At 28.9% G+C, this 17237-nt stretch overlaps 1 long non-coding RNA gene across 2 annotated transcripts in view; it reads right to left on the bottom strand.

Annotated features, from left to right (window-relative positions):
- The window catches only part of LOC142320943 (uncharacterized), a 382023-nt gene extending 369016 nt beyond the window's left edge, over positions 1 to 13007 (bottom strand). For both annotated transcript variants that reach the window (XR_012755520.1, XR_012755521.1), the window contains exon 1: positions 12892 to 13007. This is a non-coding gene — a long non-coding RNA (uncharacterized LOC142320943). The remainder of the gene's footprint in view (positions 1 to 12891) is intronic.
- Between the last annotated feature and the right edge of the window lie 4230 nt (positions 13008 to 17237).

Genomic DNA, 17237 nt, shown 5'->3' with positions numbered 1-17237 from the left:
AACTGATCAATCATAAATTAGTTTTGTGTTTGATCGAAACAACTATAGGAATGCTAAGGATAAATTTATTTAGGTCAGTCAGCAATTACAGAACTTAATAGTTAGTAAGTACCGGTATTCTATGAATTTAACCCAATAAAATATAATATAAGTCTGTAAAAGTAGAGAAAAACCATGTGTTTTGTAATATTACTAAACGATTTTAATTTCAATATTGCAACTATAATAATATAATATTTTTAAATCGAATACGATTATTACTGTACAATAACGTAAAATTAAACCCATTCTTGTTGTATGTTTATTTAAAATTTAATTATTTTTACATATGTTGCAGTAATTAATAAAACCATTGATGGTTATGGTTTTGTTGCATTCATATAAAACCATTTATTCAAATTAATGATGTCAAGTATTGCCGTACAGAAATTATATAAATTTTAACATAATTCTCTTTAATTCATTGAATAAAAAATTTGGAATACAGATCACGAAACGATATTTCTCTAACGCTAATGGTGCATCGAGGTTAGTTGTAAATTTTGTGTTTCCTAAGAAAATAATTGCAATTGATGATTTTTAATTAAATTTTGTTACGAATTGTAATTTTTTTAATTAACAAATTAAAAAATGATTACTATGCTTATTTAAAAAAATGAATTAATGAAACATTTCACTGACTTGTATTTAGTATTAGAGAAAGGGGTATACGTATTATAACCGAATTTCATGCGTGGTCGGATGTTTTGAGGTCTTTTTGACAAAATATCATTTTTCATCGGGTCAGGTTTCTCTTCCATTTGTCAACGTAAGCTTCATTCAAATTATGAAAAGAGAACTTAGTGAAAGGTTTCGTTTTATACACAACATATAAAATTAATGAGTTAAAATTGAAAATTAAAATTTCTCATAATTCAATATTTATGACATGGTAGGCAATAAATTATTATGGTATCTAAGTACGAATGAATAGTTTTATATCGAATTGGTGAATTAAAAAATATTTATATCTGTTAATTTTATTTTATTATGGAAACTGGAATGTTTAATTACTAGTGGTCAAAATGATAATCCATTTATATATAAAAAACAAACTAATAATAATTAATAATAGTAATAATAATAATCAAATTCCGAAAACTAAACAATAAAATAGAAATATAAACTTTTAATTTTCCTTTAATTTTTTACATTTTGATGTGGACACTATGTTAAAAACCAATAACATCCTAACTTCTTACACTAAATAGACTTTAAATTGGCAGTCTAAAAAAAAATTATTCTTTCTATTATCTGTCAGTTTATTTACTGGTAGACAGTTTTTATGTTTTAGATTCATTTAAAATAAGGTTGGGTCAAAAAGATTTGTTACCCGTATAAAGATTGATCATTTTCTTTCGCAAGAAATTCATAGGCGAAAAACAAAATGACAAAAATTAAGGAAAAAGGAATGTAGGGAAACTACTAGGTACAGAACATGAAAAACGGCACCAAGAAACAATGAAGTCTGTATTAGTTATTTAATTTGTTTTATAATTCTGTTTTTCAAATTTCTGGGTTATAGTATTATGACTATAAGAAAACAAAATCCTTATGCGCTATCTGTAGTTTGACAGTCAAGATTCAATACTACGCAATAATAACAGCAAAAAACTAAATCTATTTTCTTACTGAATAAAATTTTTTGTAAAAGTAATTTTAATTTAAATTACCATGGAGGTAATTTAGAACTAATCAGGTCTAAAAAAATAATGTTATCTGCGAAAAGAAAAATATCTCTTAAAGCCAGTATATTTGTGAACAGTGAGGCTTAGAATCGCATTAAATATATATAATTTGAGTTCAGAATCTTTTGCTCTTTTAGAATTCAATTAAAAAATCAGTGTTTAAGTGACCTTCAGTAAAAGAATGTTTTCTTTTACTCCCTTAAATTTTTTGACATTTGTTCTGTTTGTGGATGTTGCGTCACAATTACAAACAAAGCATTTTATGATTTAAAAGTAATGTGGCAATAAGATTCCTTACTATAAAGAATATTTAACAGTTTTTATAAAATCTTTTGTTTAAAAATTGGCAACTGTAATTATTTTAATCGGAATGATAATAGACAATATCAAGTGATGTATAGTGAAAGATTTGATTGCCAAGCTATTATTATTATATTGCCAACCTATTTGTACACGCGACATCAACGATATTAATTTTTTCCAGTCTTTTCTCATAAATACCTGAGGAGACATTTTATGTTTCAATCCTTCAATAAGGTAACGATTTTCTTTGAAATCCTTTCCTACTACTGCTCAGTATCTTTGCCTTTTTCCTTTCATTATTAAACGGTTAACCTTAGACTGGTTTTGTACAAACTTACTTTTTAACTTGTAATATTATTTTATATAGTAATAAACATTTCTAAAATTAAATTTCTTTTAAAGAATACAGATATAGCGGAATTACGGTTTACCTCTTAAACATTCTTAATTTAGTGATGTCCGTTGATAAAGCAAAAATAGGGCTTAAGGTATGTAATAAATTTAAGCTTCGTTTTGGCACCGATTAAACTTTCAAACCTTATTCATCAAAAGCGGACAAATTTTTAAGACATTTTTTAGGTAAACTAACGATGAGATAAAATTACGTTTAAGCTATCTGATCAATTTATGTTAATTAAAGTAAATTTTAATATAATGTACCACTTTTTTACGCAAAATTTATAATCAAAAATAAATAAATCTGAAAACTACGCAATTTTTTTTCTAAATTCGTTAATTTCAGGGTACTTGGATTTAAAAGATAAAGAACAGGTGGGGGAGTAAGAAAATATTTTACGTTAATCTTTCGAAAGAAACCAGTATGCTTTGAGCTGAGCATTAAAAATACTGATTGTTTTGAAACAGCTGAAGTTGCATTAATTTGTTAATTTAAAAAAAATATGCCAATCTTTCCTATGATCATCACAATGTATCTTTGATGGTGCAAAAGACAGACTCTAACTCAGAATTACTATCTCTGAAGTGAATAGTTTTTGTATTAAAAAGCTAGCTTTTCTGGAGAATATCATGAAATTGTTCCTTGTGAAGCTGACTATCAGTAATAATTTGAAAGCTGAAATATGATTTGTAATAGATGTATTAATGTGTAATTAATTTTCATGAATCAACCTGGTTTTGAAATATTTTCATTACTAAAAACGGCTACGTTATTTTTTAAGTAAATTGTAATTCATACAAAATCACCTACCATCTAAGAGGTGTATTACTTAAAAAATACATATTTATTTAATGTTAAAAAGATTTGGTGTACGTATTTAATTCTGCAGTATCACCAGCCATTTAATTTGTTTTCTTAATTTCCAATTTATTTGGGGTAGTTTAGCTTCCAAAACCATCCTTAAGAGTTTCAGAAATCCGATTTTGTTGAAAGTAGCCTTTACTGAAAATTTTACTATATAATTTTCCATTAAGATGATACAATTTTGGATGCTATGTCTGGGAAAATTCCTAGGATTCCGCTTTTGGTAGAAAAATGCTTGCTTTTCATGATTTAGGGCTTAGAGGTAAGTATTATAAAATAAATATTAACACGTAGTAATAATAACAATAATGTTTATGTTAAAAAGGGACAGTTTGATACCGTTTGAACCCTTGACCCTTTACTACTTATGCTCTCTATAAAACAATCTCGAATAATTATATAGCATTCTACTAAAAATTTAATGAAATAGTGCTTTTGGAATTTCACATACTTAGTGTATACAAGAGAAAACTATTCTATATGTTAGCCCCAGTCATTTTGATTTAGAATACAGGAAAATATATCCCAGTCAAGGTAATCAATATATTCCTATCCAATATCCATTATACAGAAAAAAAGAAAATAACTTGAAATTTTTCATGTAATAAACAAATATAATATTAATTTTACGCAGCTTTTCTTGTATGTATGCACATATGAGTAGAAAGTAGGATTCCTAGGTTTACCAGATCCTCTATAAACGTCGAGTTTGATTATAAGATCACCGGATAAGAAACCGATCCACAAACTGATATGATGACAAAAAGCCATTCTGATCAAACCACTCACATACCTGAAAAGCAGTAACAGTTCTTCATATTCTTACATAATTAGTAATAAAGCAATTGTTATTTATTCAAAATCTACATATTATCAACTAAACGAAAGAAAGAAAAGTTTACCTAAAGGATGAATTATAATTAACGTAATGTATCCCATACCCGTACGCATTAACTTTCTATATTTCAAGGTATTGTTTTTTTCCTGAATACCAAATAGTTACTATAAAATAAGTAAAATTAAACGCACGCACCTTAAAGGAAAGTACCCGCAGATTCCCTGAATAGTGTCATGTATGAAATTGTTCAACTGAACTGTAAACTATTCAGTGCGATCCCCATTTCTGGGTTAGCCAACAATGTACTACATAATCCAGATATAGAATTATATTTCCATGTTTAATTCTAGAACTAAAGAATTCTATCTAACATCAAGACCGAACAGTTTTTTATTGATCATATTGTATATCCTTCTTTAATGCGTTATACATTATTGTATTATGGTAAATATAAAATATTCTATTACTGTAACAATTATTTTAAGTACTAAAAAAGAAAAAGGAAAAATAATAAGAAAAAAATTGAAAATAATATAGAATAAATATATTTGTGTGAAAGAGAAATTAAAATAGAAAACAAATCGTAACAAAATAATAAAAGTAACAAAGAGAGACGGATTAGTACTACTGTTTTAGAACTGTATAAAAATAATTTAAAATAATAATGCAGTGGTTTTGTTTTTAAATTCATCCAGAATACTGTTTAACTTTACATAAACAAGGTGACAGTGAAAATTTGACTGAAGAAATCCATTAATAAAATTTTATTTGCGTAACGGATATAACACTGTCACATTAGCTAATCATGTTACTACATTTTGCATGTGCATACACGTTTGCTCACTTCTCCCGGCGGGACTCAAGCTACAGTTCTAAAGTCATTAAACATTGAATGCAACGTAAACTTTAAAATATGAATTATTATCTGTTACAAACCGTTGTTTATTTTACAACAAAACTTGTAACCATTAATATTTTGAAGGTTACATATTTTACTGTTCATGCTTAGAATAATAATAGTATTCAAATATTTTAAAACGAAAAGGTTGTATGATAAATATAGTAATATACACATTTAAACTATAATGTACCTATATAAACGCATGCGTGTTTTGTGTAAATGAGATGACAAATATGTAGGTTGCTAAGCGATGCTATCCAACATCATATATAACACTACATACATTTATACAAGTACTAGACAATGTCATAAAGCAGTTATCATAACAGTAGTAAAATTAATGTAATAAAATTAAATTTTATTTATTTATTGTTTTCGGAAGTTAAGAAAAATAATTACAAATAATATAATTCCTAGTAAACAATTATTTTTGGTCTTATGAACATCCTATAGCTTATTAATATTATAAATATCTGAAAAATAATAAAATTTAAATTATTACTTCAACAGATATTCGTTACTTTTTTAACCTATAATTTTTATGTAAATTTAATCTAAAATTTGTATTTATCGGCTACTTTGACTCCATGTACAGCTTGATTAATTTTTATGCAATTTTTCCCTAATAATATAAGTTGTTAAATTAATAACCTGTTAGCGAATCCGACACTCGGTGCGTATACGGCATTCCTACCCTCACCAGAAAAAAAAAATTAACTTACGTAGGAGCTAGAGATTAATAAATTTAAATTAAAATTAAAAGAAAAAAAATTGCAATGATTATATCAGTAGTTTTCTACAGTAAAATTCTAAAATTACTAAGCTTTATTTTGAGTAATTATAGTGTAAGTCTTCAGCAGTTATGTTAAAGAATTTCTATATTTCGTATTTTGAAGCGAAATGGTTTGTGCCATGGTATTATAATGTACATCTCCTTTTTCATATTGCTATCACTTTGTATATTTTATGGAATTATATATTTTAATAATTTATTATTCTTATTGTCTCATAAGAAATAAAAATTCTTCTATACAAGTAAAGAATGATTCTTTGTCCATTTAACTTGATCTAACTTTTATTCCGATCGTGATGAAATTATGCACACTAACAAACAAGAGGAAATTTGTTATTTACATTTGTTTTGAATAAACTAAATAATCCCACTTTTCGCTTATTCAGTACATCAACTAACAACCTCAAATTTTGCGATTAAGTTTATAAATATATTGAAAAAAAATTCATTACCATGAAAGACGATCATTATAGAAAAAATGATATTCGAATAGTAAGACAATTAGAAGTGGAAAAATAATAATACTGTAAACGTAATTATGTTGGAAAACAGTAATCACTTTGTGTGGCCGGCATTAACTTTAAAAGTCCATTTTTTCGCTCGGGCAGTTAAATGTAGCTTGCTCAAGAGTCGACATCTGAAATAATTTATTTGTCCGTGATCCGGACGAAAAAACAAAAAAAAAACGTCCTATATCGTAAGCTTTCCAGCAAATGCTTTGAAATAAATAAAACTTTGTCGGTATGGCATCTATTAACTCCTCCTCACTATTTATTTATAAATAATAAATAAAAATATTTAAGTGAAGCCTCCTTACTGTACTCTCCGCTTAACTCGGGCAAAGCTCAGAGTAACCGAGCCAGTAAGTAAAAATAAAAATTTAAACGCAATTTTATAATATAAACCTACTATCATATGAAAAAGCATGTCATTCTTACCATAAGCCTATAATAAAAGCTTACCTATTTTTTAAATTAAAATTAATATAATTTTTATTATTATTATTACTATAATTATTTTCTTAAGTGAAATTTGGCTTTCAAAATATTTCTCTTTGAAATGAAATACGTACAAAATGGGTACAGATGACAGTAGTTACTTTACTTTAGTAAGAAATATAAAGTGAGCGTATTTAAGAATTTGGTAATGTCATACTACTAGCCTCCTAACTTCCGTTTCAGATACAAAAATGTTTTAAAAATTTAGTTTTTTCGTTCTTTCAACCAGCTACATTGATCCAGCTAACTCGCGAAGAAATCCAAAGAGAAAGACAAATTTACTAAACGTTAAAGTAGTATAAGGTTTCCTGAAAGCCTTATGGCTTTTAGGAGAACTGTTTTGACTGTGGGAGTTTGATGTACGTATTTGATTGGCTGTTTAGTTAATAGTCGCGCGCGCACACATGAACACACACATAAACACACTTGCATACTTTCCTACAATTGGACAGTTATGCAGTCACGAACCTTTATCTTACGCTATAAAAACTTGGATAACTATCAAACTAACTGCTTCAACCTCGATTATAATTCATATAGTAAATTAAATCGTTTCCTTTCTTATTTTCTCCGCCACTTATAGAACATAGCAATCATAACAAAAAGCTAAATGTTTTTACTTACTTTAATTAATGTGTATCGTATAATCATTCAAAGTCATAAAATATTATTATGGGAGCACATTATCATTTTAATTATAATGCTAAATTACTTGCTTACTAAATATTGTTCATAATTCAGAAATGATAATTAATTGTAATGATATAGTGTTAAATATTTCATATGTATCCTATTTCGGATTGCATGATGGAATTTTAGCAACCCGAATTAAAATGAAAACGGTGTTGCGGTTTAATAAGTGCTTATAATTAAATTATTAAGTGCTCAACGTATAATTATTAACACTGTAATTTATCAATAAAATAATATGTTTAGCATTAAAAAAATTATATTTTTTAAATTTTATTTTCCTAATATGCACTTTGTAATCTGTACAACTAGTGAACAATGAGCCCTCAAATACGGCCCAATCAGATGAGGATGATATGTGTGACTTGTAACTGAGGGTGGAGTATTTTAAAGACTCAGGTCGTTCATTGCTGAGATATGTGGTTAATTGAACACGAACCACCAAAGTTCACTGAAAATCACTGTGTACTATTTAAATCCTTATAAAAGCAATTACCGGTTACTAGGATTTGAACCTCTGCACCTTTGACTTCGAAAATCAGCTGTTATACAACTGATTTTCAACGAGTTAAAGTCACTGAAATATAGAAATACTGGAATGTGCACTTGCGTTAGAAATCCGTGCCAACAAAGATAGCTGATTTAGAGGTATACCTCTCTTTGTCTACAGTCCGCTCAAAAAGTTTGTGACGATCTCTCTCATCACAAATCGCAAGTTATCTTTCATAATTCAAGTTATTGTAGAAAGTTTATATAAAAACATTTATATGATAAAATGATTAACTCAACATTTATTTAATATTCATAAGCATTGGAATTTTTCTATTAATTAAATAGAATTATGAGATTTTATCTTTTAATGTTAACTACAATTAAGTATAATGGAATCACTTTCTGAAGGGACGGTACGTCAGGTACAATGCGCATGCGCTGCACTGTGCGACAATGACAACTACACCTCTAAATCTATCGTGTTTCACGTTCGTTTTCCGCTCACGTTGGACATAGGCAGTTCCCATTCCAGTTTTCTATATTTCAGTGGTTAATCTCTAGACCAGCCTGGTGGGCTTATAAATAAATAATATTAAAAATAAAATTAATAATAAATTTATAAAAATAAACACTTCAAATGAAATATAATAATCTTCTGTATTTTAAGAATAAAAAAAAATTTGAAAATATAATTTAACATTTTCTTAATGTTCAGTATATTAAAAAAGGTGCAGGGCATATTTGGTAAGACCAATTATGCTTCATTTAAATAAATTAATTAATTACTATCTGATAATTAATGACATTTTACATTCTAAGACTGCAAATATCATAACGATGTTTGCAATTTAATATCCGCAACTAAAAAAAAAAAATTTTTTAATTTACATATCTCAGAAACGGAAGTTAAATATTAAATAATACTTAAAATTGTTTTCCCACATTACTCAAGAATTTTTAGTAGAACCCGATGACATGATACAGCAATTAAAAAATCAATTGTACAAAAACTGAATTTTTTAAGAACAGAAGGAATGAAAATTAGAAAAGGAATCCATACCTAAACAAAGTGAGAAGTATTGAAGAACAAAAAAAGTGAAGAAATATTGCGTGAACAAAGAAAACTGAAGGTTTTGGTTTGTTTTATTTTTCAATAGAAAGTGTACGAATGAATTACTTAATGTTTATTCTAAATTGATAAAATAGGATTCCGACGAAAATATCATAGAGAGACCTCTTTTTGTAACAAATATGATGAATTGTATCAAAGATTACTCAAAACAAAATCGAGTAATAAATTTCCTTAATAATTTTGTTTGCCTTGTTGAACAAGTTACAAATGAAAAATGAAGCTGTGGTATTATATTTGGAGTATGGAATTCTACATAATCCATTTACATGGCAATGCGGTCACGACATGATTTTACGACGAGTTTGCAGAATCGGTGGACGTCCTCAAGGAACAGCCGCAAGGAGTTCGAACAACTATGACAAGAAGCATTTATTGCTGGTTCAAAATGACCTTTTCGCAAATTTTTTTTTGTTTTTTATTTACTACTGATTTAAGAGATGGGTCTCAGTTAAATTTTCAAAGGAAGTCTTAGAAATAAATCACACAATATGTTGATCGACTGGTACAACGACATACGAGAGGTATACACCTCTCAAAACCTAATGAACAATCCGATATAGATTGGCGGGCATGATTGTCGAAATAAACGAAAACATTTTTTCAAAACGGAAGAACTAGTTCTGCCGGATACGACCTCAACAGCGAGTCTCCGGTTCGTTTTGTAGAGATACGAAGGATTACTTCATGGTCGCGGTACGGGTAGCCTAGAAGTGCTGACTCGTTGCTACGTTGGCAAGTATTTACATACAAACAGGCTGTACTACTACTAGTGTTTCAGATGAACGGGCATCGTATTTTGGGATTTGTTACTTTGGAAAATTACGTTCATCTAATTGCGAAACACTCAGAAAATTTTTTTGATCTTCAAACGGGAGCACTTACCCAAACAATTGACTGCACGAAGATATTGGTAAAGAATCCAAATAAGAAGCAGTTCGGCCCCTTAGGCAAACGATCGATTCGTATATTGGAGGAGTCTATGTGGCGTCAGCGTAATCATGATCGGTTTGGAAGATATTCCCTATTACTGTCCACCTGAATGACAGGTGAGAGTTTTGTAATTATTATAGTTGTGTAATTAATATTGAAAAGTATGAACTTATTTATTTTCATAAACTACGGTTTTGTTTAATGAACAATTTAAAAAAAGTGGTATAAAAATGTAAATGTTATTAAAAAAAAAAAATTTAATCAAATTTCACAATATTAAGAAAAATAACCCACAAATAAGATAAGTCAGGTTTCTTGACAGAAACGGAAAAAATCTTCCTTGGAAGATTATTTGAAAAAAGTATGGCTTTTCTTCAGATAGATAAAACTACGTTAAATAGAATTTGGTGAAAAATAGTGTACTCACTTCGTATATATATATAAAACACATACGAATGCGCGCGCACACACACACACGCACACACACACACACACACACACACACACACACACACACACACACACACACACACACACACACACAGACACGCAAACAGACGAGTGTGTGTATCTATATACACTTGTTATTTAAAATATATTTTTAGGTGAAAAAAAATTAAATTAAAATATAAACAAGTAACACTAAATAAAAAAATAAATAATATAACAATAATACAAATTTATATATGAAAATACATGTATATTAATATATATTTATTTATTATTTTTTTTTTATTATTCTTTTGCTGTAGAGTAAACGGTTTCTCCTGATGAAACCACAAGTAAATAATGCGTAAAATTTTCACATCAGGGAAGGCCATGCAATGATGACCCCCTTCTCCAAAAAAATAAAGAGTAAATGATTACAGTAATAGTAAATAAAAGAAAATAACATTTAAATAAATATACAAATAAGAATAACTAAAATCTAGTAAACACTCATGTATTACAAGCAAAATCATCAACTGAACTTGTCCAATCTATGTATCCCATGTGTTCAACACAATTAGTTCGCAGACGATATTTTTTTTAAGAAACAGAGATCCTTGTACATAAGAAAACCGATAGATAAACAACCATTGAAGAATTAGATACATAATAAATATATGCTGAGAAAATAAGAGGATATAGATAAATGAAAAATAATAATACGACAAACAGTAATTGCATTAAAACAACAACAGCAAACAGGTAGCACCACTGGAAACAAAAATTTGTCACAGAGCACGTAAATGCACAATGTACAAAAAAGATCGAAAAACATCAAAATAGAGTATCATCAATGACCATCAGTATGATCCAGTACATGAACCTTTTCAATCATCTAATGTCATCACCGTTGTTCAGAAAGTTCAAAGCAAGGGGATTTACTTGTTTATTTATTTATAAAATTTTTATAATTGCATAAATAATGAATAAACAAAAGGAATTTTATAAAATTTCAATAATTCTACTGTACAATCAGTTGTTTTAAGAGATTTGGGTACAATACATAGAGATGAGTGTGAGTGAGTAAGTGTGGGGTCTGACAAACGTGTAGCAACATAAGTTATAGTAAACGTTACTTTAACTTCATCTTTTTCCGAAACCAATCTCTGCAGTAGAAACGCAACTAATTATCAAAATCGATTATCGGTTAATTTTAGCAAGCTGCTAAAAAAGGAAAACTCATTTTTATTATTTTTTTTATTTCATGAGGATATTTCTCTAAAAAAATGCTTCTTGAATGAGAGAAAATTCATGGAAACGAGAAGATGAAAACCTACGTAATGAATTAGGAAAGTAACGTAAAGAGGCTTATACCGAGCATAAAGTAAGGCTTGTAGAGCGCACGCATATGTAGCTGAAAGCAATAATAAAGATAATATAAAAAAATATGTCTAATAAACAACGCAAACAAATTTATTTTTTATTTAAAAATCTCCCGTTAAAGTTATAAGTAAAAATTTTAAAGTTATCAGAAAAGGAATCTTTTAAACAAGATTAATAAAAGTAAGTCTTGACTTTTCATTAATTTATTTTTTCCATTTGAAAAACTATCATCTCATTCTAATCTAAAATTTTACAAAAAAAAAAGACTTTGATACACAAAAAATAGTTAGGTAATTTTGTTGTTTCTAAGTTGGTATTATTGCTTGCGCTTGTATTAGTTATTTTTCTAAAATGTTTTATTTTTTCGTTTTGTAATATTGTTTAATACCTTCTTTCTTTTTCCTGTTTAGCCTCCGGGAATTACCGTTCAGGTATTACTTTAGAGGATAAATGAGGATGATATATAAAAGTGTAAATAAATTGTAGACTTGTTCAGTCTCAGTTCGACCATGTCTGAGACGTGTGGTTAATTGAAACCCAACCACAAAAGAACACCATACATACATATATCTATTTAATTCTTTTTCCCCTTTAAGCCTACCATTGCCGTAAGAATGGGTGAAGTTTTTATCAGAATAAAACTAACAAATTTATACGTAGATTTACGTAATATGATTTTTTCTAACGAAATATTTTTATTTATTAAAAAGAGATTTTGATGACGCTTTTTAAAAACAATATATCCTGTTCAATACTGTGCAGATTGTTTAATACGAGTAATTATTTTAAGCAAATATAAAAACAATATTCTACATTTATCACAGTTAGTGATCGTATGGTTTAATAAAATTTCGATCAACAGATGAAAAATAACTGCGTTACTGTTTCTAAAAAGTTAGTCTACAATGTAACGAAATTGCAAAAACGTATTTGAATTTATAATTTTTTATATCACATTTATATTTAATTCATATTAGTATGTGTATAATATAACAAACATAGAATTATACATACCATTAAACGGTTTTTGACGTTCGTGTATTCCAATCTTAATATGTATTATGTATAATAGAACTGAACTGAACTGTATGGCATTATGTTGAAAACTGTACTGACGCTATAAATACGAGTATTAATCAGTACGTCTGACCATCTAACAGCACGTTAGCTAGTTGTTTGGTGGGGATGTACAACGCACCGACTGCCAGTCGAGTGGTTGTTTACGTAAAGCAACAATACGGAAACACACGAACACCCACGACATCATCTCTCGTCAGTACACGACAAGTAAAGTTTCCGTTTACTTATGTCGTGGGAAGCAGTCTGATATAACGTATGAACTGTTTAAACAAATAATAAATTCTCAGTCTGTGAATTAAAATTAAACAGTTAATGTTGATTTAAAAATATTAATTATAAGTTTATAAACAGAAAAAAATATTTGATATTTTTTTTAAATTTGGCAAAAAAAAAATAAAGAAAAAATTAAATTAAATTTAAAAGACAAAATTATATTAACAAATTTATTAACTCGTACAATTTAAAAAATATCTTAATAATTTACAATACAATTTTTTTGATGCAATTACAAATATAATATTTTATTATACATTATACAAAATCATTCTAAATAATAAGTTTTACCCGGTGGGTGAAATATATACATAATGTTCCAGGACGTACTCGCCGAACTTCAGGAACCGATTCAGAACACTAAATTGATCAAAAAAAGAACTTGTGTTCACATCGACACAAGTCTTATTTTGCTTTGTTTTCCTTCTGGACGCCATTTTGTGATTTTCATAAAAAAAATTATTTTTCAGGAAAGGATAAACCTACTTTAATTAATTTTGGCAAACCTAAGACTAGTGTCCTGTACTACAAAATAAAAAATGTTGAAAACTTCACCTTCAAAAATTTCAAAATGGCGATCATCTTATATTTTTAATCTTTAATGTGTTTGTAATTATTGTTTGATCAAATTTTTACTTTTATAAAATTTATTAAGCGTTTTATTTTGAATAAAATGACATCTCATTTGTAAAAATCCGTTGACATAGAATCGAGTTATTGAAGATAATTAACCCGGCAATAATAATAATAAATTAATAAAAATAAAATATTAATAATAAAAATTATTGCTAATAATGTATTGAATATATTGCATATTATTAAATAAATTTTTGAATGTGACACTTTCAATTTTTTTTTTTTTCAGAACAAGACACTCTAGTCTTAGATTTGCCAAATTTAATTACAGGTTTATCCGTTTCTGAGAAACAAGTTTTTTGCTGAATCATAAAATGAGGTTCAGAAGGAAAGCAAAACAAAATAGGAGTTATGTCGTTATGAAAGTTTTTGCTCATTTTGGTGTCCTGAATCAGTTACTTTAGTTCGGCGAATACGTCCCAGAATACTCCGTATACATATCCTATGTAATAATTATCTAAGGTAACTAATATTTCTAGATTCTACCTAACCAATTTTAAAGATTTTGGTGTAATTTTAGAGCTCTCCTTGAGCAGAATTGCAAAAAAAGTCTGAAAAATCCATTTGCTTAGAACATTTCTAAGAAAATTAAGTGACATCAGTACTCTTTTGAAATCCCCCCACCCAAAGAAGTTTTATATATATATATATTTTTTGCCACATTTGGCAATTAGAGAGGTGACACATTTGCCATGCGTAGAGGTGAGTATCCCGGTGTGTACTTCGATGATGTTTTGCACCCGCAAACGGAGACTGTGCGGTATCTGGGACTTCAACTGGATCGGCGTTTGACCTGGAAGTGTCACGTGAAGATGAAGAGGAAACAGCTAAACGCAAGGTTCAGGGAACTTCATTGGCTGCTACGGAGGAACTCAGGCTTCACGTTATCAAACAAGATCCTTATTTACAAGACTATCCTGCTCCCAATCTGGACGTACGGTGTGGAATTGTGGGGAACGGCTAGTACTAGTAATGTGGAAATTATACAATGATTTCAGAACAAAATAGGGTAATTGCCGAAGCTCCGTGGTTCACGCAGAATGATGAGATTCAGGATTATCTGGAGCTCCTATCGGTTTGTGAGATTGCACAAAAGCGCAATGACAAATACCTGCAGAGGCTTGAGAATCATGTAAACCACTTTGCAATTAATCTACTCGATAACAGCAGAGACGTCCGACGGTTGAAACGAGCCCATGTACTCGACTTAGGGTCTGTGTAACGGTTTATAATCTAACACCGTCAAGTTTTTGTTACTTCTCTTTCTTTTTCTTTTTTATTTGCTATTAATGTTTGTTTTGTGGACTATATGGTGCGGAAATTAATGGTTTGTGATTTATGACTGAGCTTGAAATTTCATATTTGATTTTAAGGTTGCTTACAACTGTTTACTGTATATTATTTATTTTGGGGGTTCTTAAAGACCTTCTTATCACGTGCTTTTGCCAGGAAACTTACTTATGGCTCCGAAGGAGAGCCGATCGTAATTATATTGTTATTGAGCAAAAAATAATAATTTTGTTTTTAATTGTTTATGACGAATCGTATGTATATCAACATAAACTTTGCTCACTAACCTTAATTAAATAAATATTATATTTAAAAATCTATTATATGAATTTTTAATTATAGTCTCGGTTTTCCAAAATTATTTTATCTAATCACTAAAATACATGCATTTTAGTGGATAAATTAAAATGAATAAATGAAATAATTAAAATGAAATATTGTACAATATTTCAAGTATATGTTGTTAAAGAATAGAAAACTTTTGGAGAGGAAATTCCGAAAAAAAAAGTCGATACATCGACTTGGAACATTTTCTAATCGATTCCGCGACACAAGAAAAAACAAGAGAGTAATATTTTCAAAATTTAAATTTCTTGAAATTTTTCAAGCGTTTTTTAAAGTTTGGAAAAGTATTTCAATTTGACTCAACGCGGAGTAACTTAGCCGATCTGCCAAGGTACAAGCGATATATCGTATACCGAACTGATCGACACATCTACCGTTTATTGTCTGTTCTGCATTGATACTTTTTTTTTTTTAATTTATAGATGTTTATTAATATCTAATGGTTGTTTTTATTTTATTATGACTATTTGCTGTAATTTTCTACTTTGTAGGCAGACACGTATTATGGCTCCACCAATTATAGGTGACTGTTGGCGATGGAATTCTTTCATTCAAATGCATTTATTATTTTTTTCTAAGTAATATTCCATCACGCTATGACAAATTGCGATCTCTCATTTTTCAAGTGGTAAACAACTGGAATTAATATTCAGTTTTTATTCTAGGAGATACTTCTTACTGGCTATTCCTACAGAATTCATCAGATTAAGTAAGACTTAGGTCTTCAAAACATGAATATACCGGTATCGTAGACAGTGCGGCACAGAAAAAGTTTTCCTACTTTTTTACAATTTCTAATGAGAATTTAGAAACTTACTCAACAATCGAGAATGGTGCTACACACTTCTAACTTTAGATTCTGAGGTCATCAAGATAGGGGAAGTTATGACGTCATGGATCTTAATGATTATGCGGATACGTCTTCTGTGAGTAAGTTCCCTCATGGTAGTTTGTATCTTGGCCATCTAAAAACACAAGTAAACGGAAACCAGTATCGGGTCATCGTAAAGTAATGAAAAATTGCAGCAAAATAAAACGAAGCAGACATAAAAAAAGAAAATATTATCACCCAGGCAGCTCTAAACGACATAAATGATGAAAAATGAAAAAGTGAACACTCATATGGTGCTCTTAATCAGGTTTGTCAGTTTTGTAGTACGAAACATTTTATTAGAGAAATATCTTTCGACAGAACATATTCTACATTATTCTCCAAATACAGAACGAGATCTGTGCAACGGAACCGGATTAATAGTCAAAGAAGTAAAACCAAATTTTATTATTGCGGAAATAATAACCAGTTCGTCGTCATGTAAAATGGTTTTCTTTCCCGGAAACAATCTTAAACCTATCGATACCAACTGTTCCTTTATACTAAAAAGACGACAGTTTCTTGCATTTGCAATGACATCAAAAAATCGCGATGCCAAACAATGGAAAAAGGAGACACCATCCCGAACCGGTGTTTTGACAAGGACACCTGTATCTTGAGAAGATTTGGTGACATAAAAGTTCAAATGGTCCGCGGGCCAGAACAAGTCGCGTTACTTCCGGATTCAGAAAAAACATATTTCCAAAAAAATATTGTTTATGGAAATATTCTCCAGTGTAACTAAATTACAACGTATAAAAAGACAAAATACAAATTAAAATAATACCTTAATGAGAAGGTCTTATTTTAAAACTGAAACTAAACAATTGGTTCTTTAGAAAAACGATTAGCCACTTGTGCGTTA

Source organism: Lycorma delicatula, chromosome 3 (assembly GCF_047948215.1).
Source record: "Lycorma delicatula isolate Av1 chromosome 3, ASM4794821v1, whole genome shotgun sequence".
NCBI lineage: Eukaryota > Metazoa > Arthropoda > Insecta > Hemiptera > Fulgoridae > Lycorma > Lycorma delicatula.
This window is presented reverse-complemented; position numbering and strand designations above follow the sequence as displayed.